Genomic DNA, 19,798 nt, shown 5'->3' with positions numbered 1-19,798 from the left:
TATATATATATAAAACTGTCAGATCCTCATAAACTGGCAGAGAAGTTGTTTTCTAGGCTTGCACCTGGTCCATACATCTTTAGTATAGTGTCTATGAACTCAGTCTCCCTGTGTTTAAATTCTGACTTATTCATTCAAGTTAGAACATGGACAACTCACAAAACCCCTGTAACTTCACTTTCAGGGGAATAAGATTAACACTTTCCACTTACCTACGCCCGTCTTAGTTTGCCTGAGATTATGAGACATACTTGTTTAAAAAAATTTTGATCTTACCTCCTCACGTCCAAAAAAAATTAAAATACGTGAAAAAGATGTTTTAAGGCATTAAACACACAATGACAATGTTAAAGAATTATTTTCTTCCAAACTGACCAGCCTAAGGAAAATGACTAACATTACATCAAGAGTCCAGGTAAATCACCTTGCAGGTAATAAGCCCCATCCAAGCACTCAGGGAATCCAATTCACTTTAGGGTTCCCCTTCTTAACATGAACGCACAACCAGCAGGGATGGGCATATAACTGAGGGAAATATCTAACAAAGAAACAAGAATAAACAGAAAAAACAAAAAACAAAAAACTTGGAAGAAATAGAGCCTTTATGAAGAGAAGTTTAGGAGAAATTTTAATTTTCATGTTCAGAGCCTTAAGAAAAAAATTATCAGAAATTAAAACATGAAAAAGCAGAAGTGAGGAGCTCAACAGAAAAGTTAAACAGATTTAGGAAAATGGAGAAGAAACAATTTAAAAAAGTAGACAATGAGCTTAGGATGTCTGACATATAAGTGAGAGGAGTTCCAGAAATAGGAATAGGGAGGAGAGAGGAGAGGACAGTGTTTATAAAATTTGTCCAGAAATGTGGGAAATTTTTCCAGAAATATGGACTATGAATTTATATAAAATGGAAGAAAATAAATCCAAATTGAAGAAATATAAGAACTCAGGATACAAAAAGAAAAATTTTATAAGCTTCCAGAGAGGAGAAAAATGAAACTAGATACTATGCATAAGACTGGGATTCAGAATGGCTTAGGACTTCTCAACAAACAACACTGGCAGCAAGAAGAAAACTGAGCAATGTCTTTACCATTCTTAGCTAAGTAATGAAAAATCTAAATTTTTAATCCAGCTTAATAAAAAATAAACCTGAAGATAAGATAGAAACATTTTAGTTCACAAAAAAATCCCATGAACTATTCTCAGAAAACTTCTGACATTGTCTTCCACTTCAATATAGGACTCAGGTGATCCAACACAGGAGACAGCTACAGGTTTCGGCTCAGGTCATGATCTCAGGGTGGTGAGATCGAGCCCGACATCGGACTGCATGCTCAGTGTGGAGTCTGCTTGAGATTCTCTCCCTCTGCCTCTGCTCATGCTCTCTCTCTTTCAAAATAAATAAATAAATACTTAACAAACAAAAACCAAAAAACAAAACTAGACAAAAGATGTAGTGAAAAAGCTACCCAAGCAATCAAGAGACCTTGAATCTTGTTCTGAATGTGTCATCTAAGTCATCAAGCCTGGTAGGGTCACTTCCCCCAGGGCAGCAGATTTCTTGTCTGCAAGATCAGAACATGGGACATCTTGTGGATTGTACCTGGACAACTTGACTAAGGCTGGGAATGACATTTCCCAGAATCTCTTTCTCTTTATGGTCTTGAGGTAGAGTTGACAAAAGAGGGACCTGCCTGAGATTTGGAAGCTCAGAATAAAGCAGGTTTCATGACTTTTAGAAGGTTGTCTGTTTCTGACGTGTTCTGGCGTGGTTCTGTGCTGAGCAGATGCAGAAGTCCCAGTAGACCTCAGCTTACACTCTGCTTACAGCTGTATTTCCTTCCACTCTGCCTACAGCTCACCTTCCCCACTGCCAGCCCCACAGCCCAGGCTCATAGTAAGGATTTGGCTGCAGTCTTACAGAGGCCTAACTTCCTGGGAGGTGGAGATTTCCATTCAACCTCAGCAGCTTCCCACCTTGTGTTCTTATTTTTTTTTTAATAATTTTTATTTTGTTATATTAGTCACCATACAGTACATCTCCAGTTTTTGATGTAATATTCCATGATTCATTATTTGTGTATAACACCCAGTGCACCATGCAATACGTGCCCTCCTTACTACCCATCACCGGTCTATCCCAATCCCTCACCCCCCTCCCCTCTGAAGCCCTCAGTTTGTTTCCCAGACTCCATAGTCTCTCATGGTTCATTCCCCCTTCTGTTTACCCCCCCTTCATTCTTCCCTTCCTTCTCCTACCAATCTTCCTGCTATTTCTTATGTTCCATAAATGAGTGAAACCATATGATAATTGTCTTTCTCTGATTTGCTTATCCCACCTTGTGTTCTTAATTCACAGACTAAAAGTGTTTGAGATCCTGAATTTCCAAGAAAGCTTCTGTTTGTCCACTCACATTAGTGTTTTAAGTGGACCGGTCAGTGACCTTTTCATAGATTTTCCAACTCCTCTCTAGACTGTCACTTCTTCCCTTCCTCCCACATTTGGGTAAGGTCTAATTCCTACTATAAATCCCTCTTTCAAGTGGTACTTATAGGGGCTCTGTTTCCCTGAGAAATGTGTTAATGAGTTCTATGGCCCCTTCTAAATACGATTTTCTAGGATTCTCGGTATGATATTATATGATCTATGTATATCACAGTAAACAGTTGGGGCAGATTCAAGTCCTTTCATCTATTTGTAGCGGACAACAGGGAAGTTAAGCCACATTGTAAGCTGATTGCATGTGACTTCCCAGAACACCAACAGAGTATTGAGTTCTCGGATTTCGAATATATATCCAATAAAAGGATTTACAGTGACTGCATATGGATTAAGTAGACACACAGACTCACCTCTACATAATAGTATATATTTAGAGCATAAGTGCTTAAAAAAGACATTAAATAAGAAATAACAAATACTTCTATTCATGCTTCTTAAGTATACAAAGATAAAATAGAGACTAAAGATTTGTTCAATGGCCAAGGCCACAGCCGAGTCCCACCCCCAGCTCCTTCCCATTAGTCCTCAATTGTTGCAAAAGTATTTCACTTGTAAGTAAAGGAGAACAATATCTCAGAAACTATTCTTAGACAATAAATCATGAGAGCTGGTTTGTTCACATTTTTTTCTTTTCTTTTCATTCTTGAGGTAAGCCTCCCACGGAGAAAGTTATACCAAGCAAGGGATTCAGCAAAATGAATGAAAATATATTTATGTCACTCATGGATTGCTTTTCTGTGGCACAGATCCAATCAATAGCCCTGAAGGAAAAAAACCCAAAAACGTGTGTGTGTGTTTGTGTGTTGTATGCTTCCTTAACTTCATAATTGCAGCTGTTCAAACATTTATCATTTCATGCTACAAAATAAGGAATTTACTGAAGCACAGAGAAGCAGCATAGTTTTCCACAGTTTAGCATTTGTCTTGGAGTTAAGCAAAATAAATTAAGAATGCATGTGGCTTTCACATAAACTAGTCCGGTGTCTTAAAAGCAATTCCAAAATTACCTTTTCTTTGCTACCTCCTTCCATTGAAAGCATTATCAATTCATCTTTGCTTGCTGCATTCATTATAAAAGTTAATATCGGCATATTATGTTGCAGTTTAGAAAATGATTTTGTGCACATAAAATGGATCATCAAGGCGTAGTAGGAAAAGACACTGTCTTAGGAGTCCAAGGATCCTTATTATCTGTGCAACAGAGTGGATGGGACAGAGGCAGGGGATCACTGCTATTCTGTAAAGCGTAGATGAGATCATGGATGTGAAGGTGACTTGTGAAAGGTCTGGAATGAAACAAATAAAGAGCATGAAATCAATTTGCATTATATAGATGAGGAACAGCCGCTAAGCGATTCACCCAGAATTAAATAGAGGTGTATCAGGACCAGAAATCCAAAGTCTACACTTCTAGTTGTAATATTCTTTCCACTCCATCTCACTGCCTCTCATTCGTTAGTTTTGTTCAAAAACAAAAACTGTTTTTGTTTGCTTTTTTTTTTTTTTACTATGGAATACATCATTTCATGTAGAAATTTAACAAGAAGCAACATATTTTAAAGATTCGAGAGATTGCAATCCAAACCTTCTGAGTTTAAATCTGAGCTTTCTCTCTCTCTCACTGTGGGACTGAGTACATTAATTAACTTCTCCGTGCCTCAATTTCATCATCCTCAAAATCAGGATAAAATTAGCATCAATATCATAGGGCTGTTTTGAAGATTATATGAGTTAGCACACGTAAAGCCCTGAGAATAGTGCCTAGTACATAAGAAACGTTCAGTAAATGTTAGCAATTTTTATGTAAACAGTCCTGAAGAGGCACTATGTTGAATGCAACGTATTATACCAGACTGGCCATCACTAGTCATAGCAACATGACTAGTATCCTGGTATTCTTAAGAGCACTGGGGATGAGGTGAAGAATACACGTGCAGGATGACACTGACTTCATTACCAGAGCCTAAGCAGAATCTTTAAGAAGTTCCAGCTTCAAAATGAGCAACACCATTCATTGCTAGAAAATCCAGAATTCATGGAACAATCATATCTGAATAAAGGCATGTATTACTTATTTTCTCCTTTTTCAGTAAAACTATAGGATTCTTGAAAGGGTTAGCAATGACTAGAAAATATCAAGATAAATATACTGAGAGTTATTTGCCATCAAATAGGAGTCCATTGATACAATATATTCTAGGAAATGCTGTATACCAGAAGCACAAATCCTGGAATATTATGATGGGATGAGAATTTAGGGTCTACCTGTTCAAACCAACCCTCATCCCATACAACAAATACTTTCCATTTACAGTATCACCTATCAGTAATCTTTTAGCCACTATTTAATGTTTCAAAGGACAGGAAAATTCTCACCTCTCAAGGAAATTGTCTCACCACCTAATAGTAATAAATTTTTAGAAAATTTCTTTAGTATTTCTTTACTTTGAACACAATCTTGTTTCACAGTTACTATTATCAACAGGAACTCATTCCTGGTCTAAAGGCTATAATAATATTTCATAAACAAGAAGGACTGTGAAAAAGTACTACAAAACTTAAGTTGTCATTAATAAGCATTATAAAATAAGCCATATTTGGGTATCATGAAATGGCCCTGACTATCATGGCCCTGATTATAGTCAACTGAACCTTCTTATCATCATCTTGTGCTTTTCACACTAGATATGACCTATATCTGCTCTCATTTTTGGTCAGATATACATGTCCAATCTACAGCTTTCATAAATGAACCCACAATATAGTTTGCATAGACATTTATTTCCTTCTGATCAAATTCATTTGTTGATGACATATTTCTTTCTATTTTGACTTATATTTCCATTACTATTGGAGGGGGTCATCAAGAGGACATGACCACTGGCTGACCCATCAGCTGAACCTGGGCATTCAAAGCCTCCTTACCCCTCCCCTGTGCTTGGAATGTACACCCTGCCCATTGTTCCCATAACTGGAGCCATTTCAAGGATGCAACATCGAAGGAGTAATGTGTTGTGGAGACTATCCGGACTGTATATGTGACTGAACCCTGTTTAAGCCTCTATACAATTTGTTACGATTCTGGCAGGTTGGTTCCGAGAATTATTTGACTTGTGACCAGCCAAGACAAGCTTTATATGTAAGTTCCCTTGCTTATTAAAACTGCCACCTACCAGTCTAGAGTGATCTTCCTTATCCTTTGGTCTCTGCTTGCCCTCTGTGGATGGCGGTCTGCTTCAGATTTCATCCAGAGAACTTCTAAAGTTGCAAGCCAATAACTGGTGAGCCAGCCAGGAGATGTTAGGAATGGGTCTTGGGAAAGAGGCATCCACAGGGGCAACTCCAGGTTGGACATTAACATCTATGTGGGGAAGCTTGGCCCGTATGTCAGCTGCCTGTGGACTACTGTATGAGTACGGCACACCCTCAAAATGCTGGCCACTCTAATGTATTCGATTGAGGAATTATTCATAGCATATACCATCCACAGCAAAGAAGCGAAACACATGGCTGCCACAGTGGGATGGCCTCTAACGTAGGCAGCTTGGCTGGCTACCAATGTCCAGTTAGAGGCGGAAGCTTGAGTTAGAAAGTTGGAAGATGAGCTGAGGTTAGAAAGGGAGTGTCTACCACTCTGCTAGCTTCCAGGCTGGCAGACAAGGTGGTAGAAGAGCAGGATAATATGTTGCAGCCTTTAGCATGCCAATTTGCATAGCTAGCAGTGCATGAACGGCCTGGGATTAAGATCCAGGAGCTTGTGACAGAGCCTAATTGGGACACCAAAAAGTGCAATCTCTGGGAAAGTGAGGAGAGCCACGAGGAGTGTATTGTGGTGATTGACAGTGAAACAGACAAAGCTTTCCATGCCCTCTGACCTGCAATACAAAGGAAAATTTTAAATAGTAATTATCCAAGACTTCTGATAATAGAGAAATATATGTCAATGGTCTTCGGAGAAAATCTTGCATTCTTTCACTGTCCCTTGAAAATGCAAATTTTAGCATATCTTTGAAATGTAAATACTCCAGGAGAGAACTAAAACACTGCCCACAGAGACCAAGGAAAATAAAAGGGGGAAAGAGGCTTTTAGAATACAGAGGGCTTAGAAGCTCCCTTGCCCAAAAAGTAGTCCATAGTCTCCATAAACTACTTGTCAAAGGCAAATACAATCTTAAAAATCTTCTCCACAAAAGTTAATAAAAAGTTTTCGCCATGGGAGCAGGTAATCTTAACTTGGACATAATTTGGATTCAACAGTTATTTAGAAACCAGTGAGTTTTGTATTGCTGAATGTGATCCATGAATAAAATTTTGGAATGGAAGCTCTAAGGTCTCTGTGTTGGTTTGTATGTTCATGTGTGTCTATGGATGTATGTTACACATGTGTAATTCTATCTCCACGTGGTATTGCCAAAATTTGTAAAAGAAGTCTACTTAATTGGCTTAAAATAAGTGCATATATAAGTTAAGTATTCCTAAAACGCTCAGAAATATAGAAAGTAACACAAATTCTTTTCAAGTCAACTAGTTTAAGTTTGTTGGCTTCACTAAATATGTCTTCAAATTATCAGCGTTAGAATTAATGCAGGCATACAACTTTTATTCTATCTGGGTTTACTAGTCAAATAAATTCACATTATCTCTGTTACAAAATTTGTCAGCAAGAAAAATAATTTAAGTTGATGGCTGCCTCTTTAACGTCTCATGAAATTTTCATGAGTAATCTAAACATATTTTTTTTTTTAAAGATTTTATTTATTTATTTGACAGAGAGACAGCCAGCGAGAGAGGGAACACAAGCAGAGGGAGTGGGAGAGGAAGAAGCAGGCTCCCAGCAGAGCAGGGAGCCCAACACGGGGCTTGATCCCAGAACTTCGGGATCACACCCTGAGCTGAAGGCAGACGCTTAGCGACTGAGCCACCCAGGGGCCCCTAAACATAACTGTTAAGAACAAGTGCATCAAATAGATGTCTATGGATACAGAAAGTTGGGGGAAAAGAGAATTCTTACCTTGCGTAATGAAGCTGGCTAAAAGTGGATGGATCTGTGCTAAGCCTTTAAAAAAATACTCTTTAATATCAGTTGTGTACTTGTGTGAAACTGAAACTAAATTTTCCAACTGCTAGTTACAAGTTTTCTTAGACCATTGATCACGTCTGCTAAGAGATTATAAAAGGGTTTTGTTTTGTCTGTTTAATTTTAAGTAATCTGCCTAGAAAACGAAGATTGTGTTTTATCAAAGTAATTTCCCGTGTCTCATGCTGTTTTTACCAGGTCTTGATTACTTTAAAAAATGGAATCTTAATTCCATATTACAAGAGCTAAGTTTTGTTCGCAACTATGAAATCTTTTGTATTTCCCTTAAAAATCTTTTATTGTAATTTTAGTTAAACAGATAATGAAGTGTTGTTTCACAATGATCTGTGATTCTCTTTGGCCAATTTTTTGACAAATTTCCCTAAGTTCAAGTTCTAAATGAAATATTTTGTCTTTCTTTAAGTGTGATTTGTTCCTCTTGTAAAGTTGGAAGCATAGTTGATTTATCTCAAATGATTCTCATTTTCTAATTAATGTTTTATGGCAAAATATTTATCCTCCAATTACTGTTTGGACCTCTTCCTTCTTATTTCCATATATTGTGCTATCATACATTCAGTAAATCATCAGCAGGTCTCAGCGAGATCACCAGCGTGGCTGTTGTGCAATGTAATTAGCTGAATACTAGTTCTCAATTGCTCTTTAAACGTACTTTTGCTTTTTAGTTGTCTTTTTAAAAAAAATACTTTCCAAGTAGACAGCCTTTGGTTGTCCTTTTGCTGTTGATGTTTACTATTATCACATTACGGTCAACTTTATTTTTCACTTTTTTTTAATTCATTGAAATTTTATAAATACTTTCAGGGGGTCACAAAAACAGTGCACTCTTTTTGTTGACTCTGTCTTCTAGCTTAGAAGTTCAGTCGTCAGCTGTGTTGACTCTGTGATTTTACCCCATCTGTTTCTTGCTTCTGCAATGGGGCTTTTATTTTTGAGATCGAATTGTTCTTTTCAAAAACACCTGCTTATTTCCCTGAATGTAGTATCCTCAAAAATTTCTTTAAGGGCATTAATTACACCTAGCTCTCTTCTGGTTCCTAAATTAAGAACTTGGAGTTTATTTATTTGATGTTTTGATGTACATGTTGGAAAGTCTGTTTGATAAATTTTGGGAGCAGATGAAGGTTTTTTTCACTCCACTGGAAATCTTCATTGCCATGGACGTAAAGGCACATCTGAGAGAAGGTCTACTGGGAGGCATTCGCTCCTTTCATTGTCGTGTCTGCACTTCCAATCTGGAGCCGCTTGCTGCTAGCTGCCAACCAACAATGGCAGAAGCCACGGAGACAAAGCCAACACACCAACGATGTCAAAATGAAAAGATGAAAGGGCTCTAGTCCTTGATGTTATTGCTGAGGCAATGAATAAACAATGCTGAAGATGTCCTACCTACGGACTTCTCACATTATGAGTTAATATATTCTTTAAACTTTTATATCCACTATGAGTTAGGGGCTCTATAATTACAGCCAACATTATCCAAATCCATATACCACCTCCTACAATCCATTTTCCAAAAATTAATCAGAGCAGTCTTTTAAAATTACATATCACATCATGCTACTTTGCTGCCTATGTGTCTCCAATGGCTTCTCATCCATTTCAGAATAACACCCAAACTCCTACCTGCCTACAAAACCTTACATGATCTGACCTCTTCTTTCCTTCATGACCTACCTTTTTTTTTTTCTTTTTTTACCTTCGATCGTCTTGCCTTCTTTTGGATCCTCAAACATGGTAGGATTTTTCCTGTCTTGGGGCCTTTGCATGAGCTCTTCTCTCTCCCAGGAGTGTTTTCCCCTGGTCTTTAAACAGCTGGTTCCTTCTTGTTCAGCTCTCAACTAAAATATCAGCTTTTCAAAGAGCTGTTTCATAATTACCCAAATGAGAGCAGCCACTCAGTAATTTTTCTATCACATTAGCTTAATTATTTGCATTGCACTTATTGCAATCTGATAAATTCCTTTTAAAAAATGCCTGATTTTCCTTTCAATAGTGTAAGCTTTATGAGAACAAGGATATTTAACATCATGTTCACTGCAGTATTTCCATTACCTAGGAGAGTGCCTGGCATTTAATACGTCCTCAATAAATAGTTGTTTAATAAGTGAATGAATCTGCTCTTTCAGAAATTCTTCATTGCTCTGATCACTAGTGGTACTTTTCTCCAGTTACTCATAATGCAGTGCATGTATTTTTATATCTGTTACATCATTTCAATAGGATTTGGGAGGGAGAGGTAGAGAAATACATATATTCAGCAGCATTTTATAGGAATCAGAGAAAGTTTCCCTAAATGTAATCATCACTGCCTTTGAACTTTTTAGTGATATGAACACCACTGTTCACCCTAAAGTAATATGACTTTTGTACACTCCCCATATTATTATAATCTTAATTCCTGAATAGAAGCAGAGAGCCAGAAAGGAGCTTCATACATGAGGCATACATATAGAACGTGTCTGTTTAGTCCTTCCTATTTTAGAGTTATTAATTTGCATTAAGTAAATATAAAAATAAGCAGACTCTAAAACCCAAGTATAGACTAGAAGAAAAATATGTTAGTAAGAATGCAACCTGCTCCCCACATCTTGTGACCTGAGACATGAGAGTATATTCGGTGATTTCCAGACTCTGTATATTATAGATTATAATATTTTTTCAAATAGGAATTAATTTTTTATTTTGCCTTATTAAGGCATGTATGAATGCTATCATTATTATTATAAAAGAGGACATTTTGACATCAGATATTACAAAATGTATATCTAAGAAGAAAAGACACTTCTTTAAATGCAATACTTTAAGCTTAACAACAAAGTACTCCAGTACTCTTATTATTCTCATTTTGCAATGGACCAGTGGAAAACCTAGCATTCAGCACTAGTTTTAAGACTAGCAAGACTTTCCTGGGACTCAATCTGAAGATGTGAACTTAAGTTTCAACTCCACACTCTGTGACCATGAAAAAATTACTTAATGACTAGAGACCCAGTTTCCTTACCTTTTTCTACTTATCTAGGTGCAGAAGTTTGAGGCCCAAATGAAACAATTATCCTTAAAAATATTTTGTAAGCTATAAAAGTCTTTATAAATATAACTGATGGATTTGATAGAAGGTGAGAGATAGAGGGGCATGGGGACTCCAAACTGTTTCACCTGAAGTGCTGGAAGTTGCTTTAAACTTAGACAGGAATGAAGTTTTGGAGGAAACATCAGCAGTTTAGTTTTTGGACGTAAGTTCGAGGTATTTATTAGCCACTCAAGTGGACATGTCAAGTAGGCATTTGGATATAAGTATTTGGAATATATGAGAGAGGAATTGCCTGGAGATATAAATTTATCAATCTTATAGGTGGTTTTAAAAGTCATGAAGCTGGAGGAGATCTGAAGTTGGAGGAGATCGCCAAGGAAATGAGGCAGACACAGAAGGAAATAGGTCTCATGTCTGTCGCCTGGGCATGTTGCAGTTCTGACATCAGGGAGAAAAGGAAAGTAAAAGACCCTGAGGAGGAACAGTCTTTGATGTGAAAGAAAATGCAATAGAGCATAGGGCCGAGGGTCAACTGAAAAGTTCTGCAGATACGCTAGGTTAGAACACCTGCTTGATGCCCTTTGTAATTCAGGCAAATGAACTCAATACCCATTCAGCCAAACCAAATGTAAAACCAGTACTTGCCACTGAGTTGCCAGGAATAGATGTTAAAACGTAAAGTTGTTTACATAGACAATCCGCACATATGCACATTAACATGCATTCAAAAAACGCCCCCTGCAGTCTTGAACTCTGAGCATTCCGAGGAGGGTAATGAGAGGGCAGAGCTGAAATTTAACAAGGTGCAGATGATCACAAGAGGTATAGCTTCGAGGCGCTGGAGGAAGCATCGGGAGCCCTTGAGCAGAATCGGTGGATGTGCTAAATGACTGCTTAGGGATTTGGAAATTGAATTCATGCTTTGCCAGTGGTCTAATCGGGTAGTATGTAGGTCTAATGAATCAAGCCTCAAGGAGCTTAGCAATGTGTTACACCTGAAATCAACTTAGTAAGGACTTTGCAGGTATGTTCAAATGCTACGAAGTAATATTTTGCTTTCCTAAGGGAACTCTTCCCATTTGAAAAAGACCTGCCTCCGCCATCTTTTAATAGTGAAACCACCCACCATCATTAAAATAGATTCTGAATTCCAGAAACTCAATTCATACCAAAATGTTGGGTAACACGCTGATGATCTAATTTAAGGCACATGCACCCATAAAGCTGCAAGTCAATTACAACATCTATGTTAAGAGTGAGTGGGAGGAGAATAAAATCTAGGGCGAACACCCACCACATTTTATGAACTCTTTTTTAAACTTCATTCTTGGTTCCAGCAAAATCTTTCCTTGAGACAGTTGGTTATATATATCTTAGCTGTCTGACCCTACTGACGTGTCTCACCTTTCCCCAGGTGAAGGACTTGCTGTTTACCTCCCTCACGGCTGACGGGCAATGCCCTCCAGTGGCCACAGTGGAAAAAGAGTCTGCAAAGAACGCCCAATTCTACAAAGGATGGTGAGAATTCGAAGCGCGAACTGGTACCGAGGAACTGTTGCCAGCATGTTTCAGCTCAAACCAGTTTTCTTTCCTTTCTTTTTTGTTTATTTTGGCAGTCTATCTTCCTGGGTATTCTTTCCAAACACTCTTTCTTTCTTGGTATTATTTCTAAACATGTAAATGTGTCTCTTCTATCCACATGATCTCGGTACAGATGATATACTTAGGAAGAATTTACGGAGTAACAGGCAAGTAAAGGCAGACAGTGTGAATGCTATTTTAAGCTCCCAGAGATCCTAGAGCAAAGCAGAGGGTTATTTGAAGAAATTTTTATTCCTGGAGAATTGAGGCAAAAACAGGATTCACAACATTCTTTTCCTAAAATATGTTGCCTAGTGACCAAACGGAATCAATTGTCAATTGATCTGGTGGGAATCTCAATAGATGGTCTGTTTGACTACCCTTTATGAGGAAGAATAACGATGAGTTTGTGAAGCTCTATCTACCAGGGGAAAGGAGTCTGTGGCAAGAAGAAATTGAGAGGGGGAGTGTCTTTCCAAGGACAGGAAAGGGCTATGTGAGAATAAGAGAGTAATAGAAAGGTTCGATTTAATTTGTTGAAAACGATGATTATTTCATTTAAAAGAAAGGAATAAGACAAACTTCATAACAGGAATAAAAAATGCATGTATGTTTAAAAGACTTTCTATGTAATAATGTGTTATCTTCACAACAAAGCCTCTGAGGAAATGAGTATTAATATTGTTCCCCTTTTACATTTGAAAAAAAAATTGAATCAAAGGAAGTTAAGGAACTTGACCAAAGTAAAAGAGAGTCTAGGTCCAGAATCCATTCTCTTATGAAAAAATGAAATAAAATAAGAAAGAGAATATAGAGTTTGGAAATAAGCAATAAGGACATTTAAAAAAAAAAAGAATGCCCCCATATATGTTAATCAGCTTGGGCTGCCATAACATAATCCCACAAACCAGGTGGCTTAATCAACAGAAATTCATTTTCTCACAGTTTTGAAGGTTGGCAGCCCCAGATCAAGGTGCTGGCTGGTTCCATTTCTGGTGAGAGCTCTCTTCCTGGTTTGTAGACCGACACTTTCACGCTGTGTAGCCACATGGCCTTTCTTCTGTGGGCATGTGGAAAGAGAGAAAGAGAAAGGGGAAGAGAGGGAGGGAGGGTGGGCAGGAGAAAAGAGTGTTTCTTCCTCTTCATACAAGAATACCAGCTGTCTGGGTTTAGGGCCCTACCCTATGGCCTCATTTAGTCTTAATTACCCCTGAAAGGCTCCATCGCTAAGTACAGTTACACTGGGGATTAAGCCTTTAATACATAAATTTTGGGGGACACAATTCAGCACATAGTATATTTTATCCTATTTAAATGATATAAAAAGTTAAAAAGGATATAAAAAATATTCTTTTGGGGAGATATGTACAAGAATGTTTATGGTAGCATTTGTTATAGTGGTGAAATAAATCAAAACGGAAAAACAAAGAAGATGCTCCTTAATGGGGCAGTGAGTGAACAAATGTGTGTGCCCATGCCATGGAATATTAAATAGCCATGAAGAAGGATGAATTAGAGCTAGCTGATGTGAGGGTTAACGTTAAATAAACAAGAAGAGATGTATACATGAGATAGTCATATTTTTACATAAAACAGTGACAAAAATAATCTTATGTATGTTCCAGTGGGTTTTTTAAATTGACCTATAATTGAGTATATAGTATTGCATTAGTTTCAGATATACAACATAATTCAATAATTATTGCAAAATGATCATCACAGTAAGGCCAGTTAACATCCACTCATTAAAGAAAATATTATTTAATGCAATTTGGACAATGTATTTAAATTTTATCTAGCATAAATGACATAATCCAGAATAAATGGGAATAAAAATCCAACATTCAATGGGAGAGCAGATTAGATTTCTAAAAAGAGTAATCAGCAAAGAAAAGATGATCAGGCCTTAGACCACATCTTCAGAAACTGGGCTTTTGGAAGCAGGCTTGTGGGATAATTCCTAAGAAGACCTTAAGATGCTGAATTAAACTAGAATTTAATCTGAGTAGAGTATCTTAGATTCACTTCCCCCAAATTTTACCTCTTCATTTCTGTCTCATCATCAATCACTTTCCAGTGAAAACTGCCCTTCGTGTTTCTCCCCAAACAGACACTGAGCCTAATATTCAGGTGATCCCACGAAACACTGAGATGTGTGGCAGTACAGTAGGAAGTGAAAGGATGTCAACTAAGGGCACATGGGAAAGCCAGTTACCACTGGGCAAGTGGAGTGAACATGCCACGGAACTCCAGAACTCTGGTACAAGGAACTCATGGGTATGTCTCGGAGAGAAAAGAAGCTGAGGATTATGTCAGGTGCCCGTATGTCATTGTTTGAGAGCTGTTTCTGGGACAATAACTATGGCCCTTCCACTCTTCCCTGAGTGTAGATCCAGGATGCTCTCACAGTCAGGAACAAAAATCCACAGGCAAGCAGTAGCATGTATGGGCAGTAAACCTGAGGCAAAACCTTCTCCAAACTGTTGCTCATCACCATTTGGTATGTCCAAGTTATTTCCAAGTCTTGTTGCTTCCGTGTCTGGAAAATCTCTTGAATCTGGCCATGTCTTGACCTGCACTCTCCTACCACACTAGATCCATCACCATCTCTAGCCCAGACTGTGGCACACGTTTCCAACAGGCTTTCTTTCCTTCACTACGCTTTTCTCCAGTTCATTCTACGCATGACAACTTGACTGGTATTTACACAATATAAATATGATCATGCCATTTCTTTGCTTAAAACATGGTGATGTTTCTTCGGTGCCGTCTGAATGCATAGTCTGAACTTGTTAGCATACTTTGGACTTCTTCATCAGCCATAAGATGTAGTCCAAGTGCCTGCTCGCTACAGACATACCTACACACTCACCCCACTTCCCGGTATCGCCCCGAGCATTCATCACGTTTGACAAACCTGTTCTTGGCCTAGGAAGTGGATCTCTAATCCTTCTCATGCTTCTCATCCCTCAGAGAAAGCCAAAAGAGAGCGAGAACACAAGTATATGATTCCCCTACCTGAGCTTATCTCGAAGTGATATAAATAATCTCGGCATCTCAGTCCCTTTACAGCGTATCATTATCTCTTATGATGGTAGGAATCTGTTCCACAGTTTCTCTGTGGCTTTGAACTCCGGCCCAAAGATCACTTCACAATCTATTTCTTCTTTTAGGTCTGAGGGAAGTTTTTGCAGAATCTTTTCAGGCAAACTTATGTTGGGGGGGGGGCGTTACACATTTTGAGGGGCAGTCTCTGGTGTGGAAAAATATTTAGAATTAATTTACAGAAAAAAGATAGTTGGAATTGAGAAGATGGTAGATGAGTCACTTCTCAAACACAAAATACCAGCCTCTGATTCTCTTTCCTGTCTAGACACTAGACCTGCAATGCCTCCTATAAGATTGCGTGCAGGGGGGCCTTATGTATGGCTGAAGAATAGCATAGTCCTGTTGTTACAAAAAGATTTTCTTCTAGCAGGAGCAACCTTCTGAGATGAGGCTTTGGGTTTGGGGAAACCCCAAAAGGTAAAAATTGACCCACATATGCTAACAAAAAAAGGGACATTATTTAAATGCTAAGACCCATGTCTAACTCCATAACAGTAAGATAGGGATTAGGAGTGAAGGAAGACTCTTTCTCCTGCCCAAACTCTGAATAGATGCCTACTGTACATGATCTAGTCCCAGATTATTTCTGAAAATTCATCCTCACTATGCCCCTTTCTCCCAACGTACTTTTTCTCTCTCTCTTTTTGTAATGTTTCAGGCATACTGTTGTACTCCTAATTCTCTAGAACTTTTCACTGGCTCTCTGCTACCCAGAAGGACTGTCATTTCCTCCTTCCCTCAGGATTGCTTACTCATTCTCTATGTTTTACTTCAGATATTATCATTTTTAGGGAAGCTTCCTGAACTTTCCAAGTCTGGGCTTTGCCTCCTCCTTTGTCCTCTCCTGACTCCTTGGATAACCTTTAATTTTATTTAAAAATACGTATAGTTAATCACACTGTCTTAGAATTGCCTGCTTACTTACCTATTTCAACCACCAGGTAGAAAAATTATTGACAGGATTTCCTTTTCTTTTCATTTAAATCCTAAGCGCCTAACAAAATGTCTGGTACAGATGTTATGATATGAACAATAAAGCTATAAACGAACAAAGTTGCTGTATCATGTAAGCGAAGTAGAGTTGACATGGCCATTTTCCCTCACCTTCACCACCTTCCTTATCTTTCCCTAATTTCACACCAGGTACCAGCCTTGGTTTTATAGCCTGTCCTCAAACAAGTCATTCTAAATGTTCTGGATTCTCAGGTTAAATGGTTAGGCAGACTCATTCATACATGTCACCCTCTCTCACTCTGATCCAGATTAGATATGGATTTCACTATGGCCTCAAGAAGAAAGATATGGGTAGTTACAACTTCAGGAAAGTAGTGACATGGTCTGAAGTTCAGTGGAAAATTCCATGGGCCCACAGACATGAAGTTTGCATCCTCCACTCCTCCCACCCTGCCAGTTACATTGACTCAATGACCAAACCCTGTGAACTGTATTCCAGAAATGTCACCAGAATCTGGGCTCTTTCCACCGTTACCGCTACTGCCCTAGTTGAAGTTCTTTTCTTATCATCTTTCACCTATAAGCCTTTGGTCACAAATTCCCTCTGTCATCCAGTCCCTTAATCCTCCCTGTTCCCCCCTCCCCCTCATTTCCTATACCTCAGCCAGATTTATCAATTAGAAACAAATGTCATCATTTCATTTCAAAATTTGTGTTAGATCATCTTTGATTACTGAAAAAAAGGCTATATAACACTTTCACAATTTGCTTCAGGACTAAATAAATATTAATTAATTAATAATGTTTATTGTTTCAAATTATTTCTGCTCCTCGGACACCCAAAATTCTTGTAATTCCTAGGTGGGGGGGTTCATGAGAACTGATTTTTGAAAGTGTATTTTGCTGTAACACTAAGCACCGGTGCATTTTTCTAGGGGTATCAAGTTGCAAAGAATTATAATTCAATTTCAGAGTTAATTTTTATTTAGACATGCAAGTAGGTCCACAGCAATGTGAAAAAGAAGTTGCTGAAGGAACTAAGTAGTCTTACATTTCAGGCATCCACCACCAGGGGGAGCTAGATAAAACTTTTTCCTCTTTTTCACACAAAACTTATATCAGAAAAATGATGTGATGTGATTTTTCTGGATCTCTTATTTTGGCTGTTCCTTGGTAATTCCAGTAGATTCATCTCAGTAAAGGTGGTCACCTGGCAGATTTGGGGGATTCCTTCAATTTTCTCGGTTTTCCTCAAGTCCTTCTACAACTCTGGAATGTTACAATTTGAAACTGTGTATGTCAGTAATTTAAACTAAGGTTTTCTTTCCTGTTATAAAACAAACGAACAGAAAACAAAACAAACAAACACTCAAGGAGTGATAACTACTTTGTCAAAGATTTTAGTCTAAATTTTCTCTACTGGAAGTTAGGGCCAGCCCAGTCCATTCACTACCCACGCAAATGAGTGGTTTTGAGTGGGGAAAAGCTAGCATGGTTTTTTAGCCCAGGCTGGTATCCAGGACCAGAGGAAACAAAGGGGAAGTCTAAGCCCACGTCCTGCGAGAATTCTGGGACATAAAGTTCACGATGCCTCATATAGTTTCCATGTAAGAAAGCTGAAGTAGGCCATATGCCGTGAGGGAAGCTGGAGAGTACGTGGAGTAGGTAGGACATTGCACAAACAGCATCCTGGGAGACTGGGAAATTTGCAATTAGGTTACTTATTCCACAGATTACAAGCCTGATCAGCTAAAAAATATAGGGTCAAGTACATATCAGTCTCACATTCATGAATACCAAAAATGTAAATGATCTTAGAAATTAGGCAATGCAGTGCTTTCACAATAGGCTATGAGATAATGACTTCACAGCTTGCTAAAGAGGTAAAGGTAGTGGACAGAGGATTGAGTGATGGGGGCTCTGGTACTTTGTCCAATTCAATCCAAGGTGATTTTTGCTTAATTTAGTATGTTTCCATTAAAGATTTCCCTTTGGGGGAGAAGCATTAAGTGTATATAATATTTATTATATATTACATATAATATATATAAAATATATATTTATACATGTATTTATTTTATTATATATTTATTTTATTTATAAGATATATATAAGATATATATTTTATTTTATTTTATATTTAGATATATATTTAGATATATATTAAATATTATATTTAGATATATATTAAATATATATTTAGATATATATTTATATTTTATTTTATTTATAAGATATATATAAGATATATATATATATCTTGAAAGAAGAGTTTGCAGAGGGAAAAAGACCAGAGGAAGGGAGAAATGATGGTTCCAAACTTTAGTGTTGCCCACTTCTTACCAAGGATAGATTGCTAATGACCAATTTATATTTTTTACAATACTGTGGAGGTTCTTTAAAATATTTATTTATTTGACAGAGAGAGAGAGAGAGCGTGCGTACGTGTGTGCAAGTGGGCGGAGGGGCAGAGGGAGAGGGAGAAGTAGACCCCAGTCTTCCCGGGCTCCATCCCAGGACTCTGGAATCATGACCTGAGCAGAAGGCAGACGCTATAGACTCTGGGAAACAAACTGAGGGCTTCAGCTGGGACGGGGCTGGGGGATTGGGATAGGCCGGTGATGGGTATTAAGGAGGGCACGTATTGCATGGTGCACTGGGTGTTATATGCAATAATGAATCATAGAACACTACATCAAAAACTAAGGATGTACTGTATGGTGACTAACATAACATAATAAAAAATTATTATTAAAAAAAAGAAGAAGGCAGACGCTTAACCGACTAAGCCACCCAGGTGTTCCAGTACTTTAGAGTTTTAAAAAGATTTCACACTCACTATCTTATCCAAAGCCCATAACTCTTTGTTGGTATGCATCCTAATTTACCTCTTTTTTTCAAGTTTTTTTAAAGTATGATTGGCAAATAACAATTGTACATAGTAAAGATGTACACTATGTTTTGATATGTGTTTATAATGTGAAATGATCAGCATAATCAGACAAATGAGCATATCACATAGTTACTCTGCATGTATGTGTGGTGAGAACACTTGAGGTTTACTCTCTCAGCAAATTTCAAGTATAAGGTTCAGTATTATTAATTATAGTCAGCATGCTGTATATCAGTCCTCCCTAATTTATTTTATGACCGAAAGTTTGTACCCTTTGACCAACATTTGCTATGATTTTTTTTAATGTATCTGTTGGCCATTTGCATGTATTCATCTGAAAAATGTGTATGTAGGTTATTTGCTCATTTTTAAATCAGGTTATTTGGGGGGTTTTGTTTGTTTTTATTTTTTGTTACTAAATTGTCTGAGTTCCTTTTATAATTTGGATTCAGATATACTGGTAATTTGGATATACAGTATAATTCAGATACACAGTTTGGAAATATTTTCTAATATTCCATAGCTTAACTTTTCACTTAGTGATTGTTTCTTTTGCTGTGCAGAAACTTTGTAGTTTGATACAGGCTCACTTCTTTCTTTTTCCTTTTGTTGCCTGTGCTCTTGGTA

This window comes from Ursus arctos, unplaced genomic scaffold, assembly GCF_023065955.2.
Source record: "Ursus arctos isolate Adak ecotype North America unplaced genomic scaffold, UrsArc2.0 scaffold_4, whole genome shotgun sequence".
Taxonomy (NCBI): domain Eukaryota; kingdom Metazoa; phylum Chordata; class Mammalia; order Carnivora; family Ursidae; genus Ursus; species Ursus arctos.
The sequence above is the reverse complement of the archived record's forward strand: the minus strand, read 5'-3'. Positions refer to the sequence as shown.